Raw genomic sequence first — 7,500 nt, 5'->3', positions numbered from 1 at the left:
CTAACATTCGAATGGCAGCAGATTCGTGAGAATAGTGTGCCCCAGTGTAGCCTCAAGCAAGAAAACTCTAACCCAACACAGTGGAAGACCATGGTACAAAGGCTATGGCACTACCCAAGATTAGAGAACAATGATTTGATTTAGGAGTTTCCTTCTCCTAGAAGAGCTGCTTACCATAGCAAAAGAGCCTCTTCTATCCTTACCAAGAGGAAAGTAAAAACTGAACAATTTCAGTGCAGTAGTTAACCCCTTTGGATGAAGGAGAATTATAGAGCACTGTAAATTATGTGTGTGATTATATAATTTCAAAGCAATTTTCAAATAATTCTAAGGAATATTTGGAGTGTCTTTCTCCTAGAAGAGCTGCTTACCGCAGGTAAAGAGTCTCTCCTACCCTTACCAAAAGGAAACTAGCCACTGAACAATTATAGTGCAGTAGTTAACCCTTTAGATGAAGGAGAATTATAGAGAATTATAAATTACGTAAGTAATGATGTAATTTTAAAGTATTTCTCAAATAATTCCAAGTAATATTTTCTAGCTATTAGAAGTAATAAAAAAAAAAATAGATTACGAGCAACAATGGCATTCAGTTGTTGACAGCATTAATTCAAATTATTTCTTACATAAAGCCATATAAATAATGCCCTGAAACGAGGTCAAATCTCAAATTAATCACTATAAATTCTATTCCGGTAAAAAGAAATAAATAAAAGAAATTAATAAATAGAACTCCTGATGTTTTACGCCTTTATGGATATAGCGGAGAGACGGGAGTCGAATTTGAAAAGAAATTTTATTGGAAGAAAATGTTTTATATATTTTTCATTACATTACGCATCAAAGACTGTTATGTTATTACTACAGGATATTGACAGTTTTATTGAGTCCCTTGTTGGTGTTTTAAACTCTCTTCTCTATACAGTAAAGAGCAAGTGTCTGGTTATATATATATATATATATATATATATATATATATATATATATATATATATATATATATATATATATATATATATATAACCAAGCCACTAAGGGGGGGGGGGGCAAGCCAGCCTCAACTTGGTGCCGGTCCTAAGACCGGGTAAATGGGGAGGGTTGGCGGCAGGGAAGGCATCCGGCCATAAATTTGCCAAAACGAATATGGACAGTGAATATTATCAGAATAAAATTAATGCTAGATGGAGAAAGCTGGCCAGAAACATCAACCCCATAAAGAAGTGGGAAAAGATGCTGACAAATAAGAAGATATATATATATATATATATATATATATATATATATATATATATATATATATATTTATATATATACATATACATATATATACATACTGTATATATATATAGATATACACATATATGCACACACACTAGTGTACGCGGCCCGTCATACATGGCGACCAAATGTTTATATAAAGAAGATATGCACACACATACGCATCCCGAACTCACCAGGTCATGACTACTCCCTCTCCACCCTATCCGAGTGACGGAGAGAGCTGAGCTGGACCGAGAATATATATATATATATATATATAATATTTCTTTCTGGTCATGGTAAACTCTACCCCGTCCCGCGGGTAGGGAGCCTGAGTAGTCAAACCCTGGTGAGAGAGGTGTGAGTCTGTGTGCATATCTATTTATTATTTAATTGGCATTCTTGACGGGTTGCGTACAAACTGATCCATTTAATTTATATATACATATATATGTATATATATCTATATGTATATATATATATATATATGTATATATATCTATATGTATATACAGTATATATATACATACATACATACATACATATATATATATATATATATATATATATATATATATATATATATATCTTGTAAAAAGAATTGATGACGAAAGGATGAAGAAAAGTATTTCATTCAAATCAGTCCGAAAAGTGAAAGGAAGAAAAGACCTTGAAAGGATTCTGAATAGATCGGATTCAGCAATTAGGAGGATGGAGGATCTGTGGTAATTGAGGGTCTGTGGAGCGTTCAAGATTGAAGGAATTTTTTTCAAACGTGTTCTGATGAGGTCTCTTGTATTGGTGTAGGATGGGGCTAATGTTTTGAAAAGTTTTAGGCCTACTAGATAGTTTAGTCCTGAATTACCGGTTCAAGTATGAACATAGTAGTGGGAGCTACTTCTGTGGGGGGATATGGCTGTGCGCATGCGGACACACCCACCCACACAGGTTGAATCAGTAGAACTTCAAAAGTTCAAAGTTGGAGCAAATGCTTTTTTGTTGACCAGGCGGACATGAGTCTTTTTATAGTTTATTTATGACATATTTGTTTTTGATGTTGTTAATAGTTTATATATGACATGTCTGTTTTGACGTTGTTACTTATTTTAGAATGATTTATTGTTAATTTGTTCTCTTCATTTATTTATTTCCTTATTTCCTTTCCTCACTGGGCTATTTTTCCCTGTTGGAGCCCCTGGGCTTATAGCATCTTGCTTTTCCAACTAGGGTTGTAGCTTGGATAGTAATAATATATATATATATATATATATATATATATATATATATATATATATATATATATATGTGTGTGTGTGTGTGTGCGTGTGTGAATGTTTGTTTCCTAGTTTATTCTGTATAGACATTTTTTTGTGTTCCCATATACCGTATGTATATATATATACTATATACTATATAAATATATATATATATATAATATATATATGTATGTATATATATATACATATATACATATATATATATATATATATATATATATATATAGATACACGTGTATGTATGTGTTTATTTATTTCTTTACCCTGCCTCTAAAAAAAATTCTCTTCCCGCACCTTTCCCCTGAAAAAAAAAACACGTTTTTCCCCATCCTTCTCACAGTGTAAAAAGTAATAAACAACGTAAATAACGCCCTCATGTCCCCCCCAAACATGGAAAAACAGAGACGTTCCTTCACCTCACAATAAATATATTAACTTTGAGCAAAGTTAATATATTTATTGTGAGGTGAAGGAACGACATTTCATCTTTCACACCTCCTCAACAGCGCGGAAAATTCCTCTTAAACTAACGACCTAGCGCCGAGGGCCTTTCTTCCATGAAACTTGAAGTACTGAATAAATCTACTTTATGGCCTGAGGATGGGATCATCATCCCCCCAAAATCACCGTTATTAATGCTAAGGTGCCAATTACGCTTTGTTACACTCCTGTGGTTGTCTTGATAGGAAGTGTGTTTTTTCTATATTATTATTATTATTATTATTATTATTATTATTATTATTATTATTATTATTATTATTTCCTGTTGAACTAAAGGTGTTCTATATTATTATTATTATTATTATCATTATTATTATTATTATTATCATTACTATAATTGTTATTTGGTAAGCTAGTGTTCATCTATATTATTATTATTATTATTTTTATTATTATTATTATTATATCATTATTACTGTTATTATTATTATTATTATTATTATTATTATTATTATTGTTACCTGTCAAGCTAAAAGAGGCCCCAACAGGGAAAATAGCCCAGTGAGGAAAGAAAATAAGGAAACTACAAGAGACGCAACTAACAACTAATATAATATACTCCAAGAACAACGACAACACCAAAATAAACTATAAAAACTTTAAAAATAAACTATAAAAACTTAAAAAATAAACTATAAAACCTTAAAAAATACAACGGGAAGAGATATTAGATAGAATAGTGTCCGAGTGTACCCTCCAGCAAGAGAACTCTAACCAAAGACAGTGAAAGGCTATGACGCTATCCAAGACCAGACAACAATGGTTTGATTTTGTAATGTCCTCCCAGAAGAGCTATTTACCATAGCTAAAGAGTCTCTTCTACCCTTACCAAGAGGAGAGTAGCCATCTTGTTTTTCATGTAAGTCGTTAGCCATTACTTGGTCGATTTTGGATAAGAAGGACGTAAGTGCACTCGTTCATGTCAGATTGGATTTGAAAATGAAAATGCAGCTCTTCTAGTAGACGGACACTCAGAAATCAAGCCTATATTCACTAGTCTTGGATGGTGCCCTAGCCTCTGTACCATGGTCTTCCACTGTCTTGGGTTAAAGTTCTCTTGGTTGAGGGTACACTCCGACACTCTGTTCCTTAATTCCTTTCTTCATTGGGCTATTTTGCTTGTTGGAACCTTTGGGCTTATAGCATTCTGTTTTTCCAACTAAGGTTGTTTTATCATTATTATTAGATAAGCTACAACCCTAGTTGGAGAAGCAAGATGGTGTAAGCCCAGGGGCTCAAACGGAACAAAATAGCCCAGTGAGGAAAGGAAATAAGGAAATAAATAAACGATATGAGAAATAATTAACAATTGACAAAATATTTAAAAAATAGTAACAACATCAAAACAGACATAAATGTTTTAATCTTAATCCGACATAAAAATTATGATCTTAATCCGAGATGAATGCTTTGATCTTCATCCGAGATAAATGTTTTGATCTTAATCCGAGATAATTTTTTTAATATTAATCCGAGATAAATGTTTGATCTTAATCCGAAATAAATGTTTTGATCTTAATCAGATATAATTTTCTTTTATATTAATCCGAGATAAATGTCTGGATATTAATCCGAGATAAATTTTTCTTATCTTAATCAGAGATAAAATTTTGATCTTAATCCGAGATAAATGGTTTAATTGTAATCCGAAATACATGTTTTAATAATAATCCGAGATAGTGTATTATAAGGATATGTACAGTTGAATACATGAGTTCCTGGGATACCTCGCTCTAAGGACGTGTACAGTGTCACACCATTACTGAGCGTAGAGTTCCTGTGTGTGCCTAACTTCCTACTCTCAAGTTTGGTTACCTGCCACGCGGTAAGGGTGCGATAGATCATACTTTCTCAAGAGCGTGGTGTGCCATTAATTCCTGCATACCAACTGTACCTGGCAGCGCAGGATAGAAGTTCAAAATCAAATAGGAAATTAAAACTTTCCATTTGAAATTTTCTAATTCTGACAGTCCAACAACCCCCCCCCCCCCAAAAAAAAAAAGATCAGTTATTGCAGGACATTAAGTAAATTTTCCGAGAAAATAATAAGTCAGAATTCAGGGGATATGAATTGCTAATAGAAAAAAAAAATAGAGAATTGACTATCTGTTATCAAACGCCTGTGACCCATTTAAGAAAATAAGTTTCAAAAGCAAAATCTAGCTAACCACCCGAGTTGGAAAAGGAAAAAAGTGGGTGTTTCAAAGTGGAGAAATTACACTTCATCAAAGGTGGAAAAAAAAAAAAAAAAAAAAAAAAAAAAAAAAAAAAAAAAAAAAAAACAGACGCATTGAGCTCAACCAGCTCTCTTGTCCGCTCGCGTCTGATATTTTCTTTTCTCTGTCGTCGCGTTGCTAAAGGATTTTTTCCCCACTTTATTTTCGCTCGTTTTTTATAAAACCTTTCTTTTCCTCTCATTGCAGCGAATCACTATTTCCTTCCACCTTTTCTCCGGTTTTGTTTCAGACCCGAATTGCATGAAAGCAACACATCGTCCAATCAATCGAGCTTCCGAAAAGGTTTTAAATTGTTTAAATCAGTAGGTTCTCCAACTTGCTTGTTCCAGGCATTCCTTTTTAACTAAATGTCAGAATGTCATTCCCGATTCCTTTCCGAGATAAAATTTTCATCTTAATCCGAGATGAATGGTTTGATTGTAATCCGAAATACATGTTTTAATATTAATCCGAGATAGTGTATTATAAGAATATGTACAGTTGAATACATGAGTTCCTGGGATACCTCACTGAGGACGTGCACAGTGTCACACCATTACTGAGCGTAGAGTTCCTGTGTGTGCCTAACTTCCTACACTTAAGTTTGGTTACCTGCCGCGCGGTAAGGGTGCGACAGATCATACTTTCTCAAAAGCGTGGTGTGCCATGAATTCCTGCATCCAACTGTACCTGGCAGCGCAGAATAGAAGTTCAAACTCAAATAGGAAATTAAAACTTTCCATGTGAAACTTTCCAACCTAAAAACAAGATCAGTTATTGCACGACATTAAGTAAATTTTCCGAGAAAATAATAGGTCAGAATTCAGGGGATATGAATTGCTAATAGAAAAAAAAAATAGAGAATTGACTATCTGTTATCAAACGCCTGTGACCCATTTAAGAAAATAAGTTTGAAAGCAAAGAGTTTCGAAAGCAAAATCTAGCTAACCACCCGAGTTGGAAAGGGAAAAAAAGAGGGTGTTTCAAAGTGGAGAAATTACACTTCATCAAAGGTGGAAAAAAAAAAAAAAAAAAAAACACAGACGCATTGAGCTCAACCAGCTCTCGTGTCCGCTCGCGTCTATTTTCTTTTCTCTGTCGTCGCGTTGCTAAAGGATTTTTTTCCCCAATTTATTTTCGCACTTTTTTATAAAACCTTTCTTTTCCTCTCATTGCAGCGAATCACTATTTCCTTCCACCTTTTCTCCGGTTTTGTTTCAGACCCGGATTGCATGAAAGCAACGCATCGTCCAATCAATCGAGCTTCTGAAAAGGTTTTAAATTGTTTAAATCAGTAGGTTCTCCACCTTGCTTGTTCCATGCATTCCTTCTTTAACCAAATGTCAGTCCAATCAATCGAGCTTCTGAAAGGATTTTAAATTATTTCAATCGAGCTTCTGAAAAGGTTTTAAATTATTTAAATCAGTAGGTTCTCCACCTTGCTTGTTCCATGCATTCCTTTTTCCCAAATGTCAGTCCAATCAATCGAGCTTCTGAAAAGGTTTTAAATTATTTAAATCAGTAGGTTCTCCAACTTGCTCAGTCCAATCAATCGAGCTTCCGAAAAGGTTTTAAATTATTTAAATCAGTAGGTTCTCCACCTTGCTTGTTCCATGCATTTCTTTTTAAATAAATGTCAGAATGTCATTCCTGATTCCTTTTCAAGACTGTCTGCATAGAAAGTGCATTCCAAATAATATGCATATTGTAAAAAAATCCTTTTATCTTTTTCCATATTAGTACATATACATTTATAATTTTACAATGATTTTACATGGCTGAGGACTACCAAACGTGAAGTAGGAGATGATGAAAGGAGAAGTATCAATCTAAAAGGTGAAGATAGAGACGACTGCCGATATTTAACCGAGGCCCTTTGCGTCAATAGGCGAGGGAGGAAATAATGATGATTTTATAGTGCTCGTTCGGGAGCTTAAAAGCCATAAAAAAAATAAACATTGTAAATATTCGAATTTGCCAGTTTGTGGGATCAACTTGCCCCCCCCCCCCGCCCCCGAAAACTTGACCTTTCCCCGAGGGGGTGGGGTGGGGGTGGGGGAATTCCCCTGGTTGAGAACCCCTGGTCTAATGTATAGGAAATTCCATTTGGATTAAGAGACTTTCGACTTGCAAAGGAAATTACTCCTTTCACTTAGTGAAGTATTTTTATATTGTCATAGAATGTTTTAATATGTTGCGTAGAATATATACATATATATATATATATATATATATATATATGTGTG

The sequence above is a fragment of the Palaemon carinicauda genome, chromosome 18, assembly GCF_036898095.1.
Source record: "Palaemon carinicauda isolate YSFRI2023 chromosome 18, ASM3689809v2, whole genome shotgun sequence".
NCBI classification, from domain to species: Eukaryota; Metazoa; Arthropoda; class Malacostraca; order Decapoda; family Palaemonidae; genus Palaemon; species Palaemon carinicauda.
Note: the sequence above shows the minus strand (reverse complement) of the source record.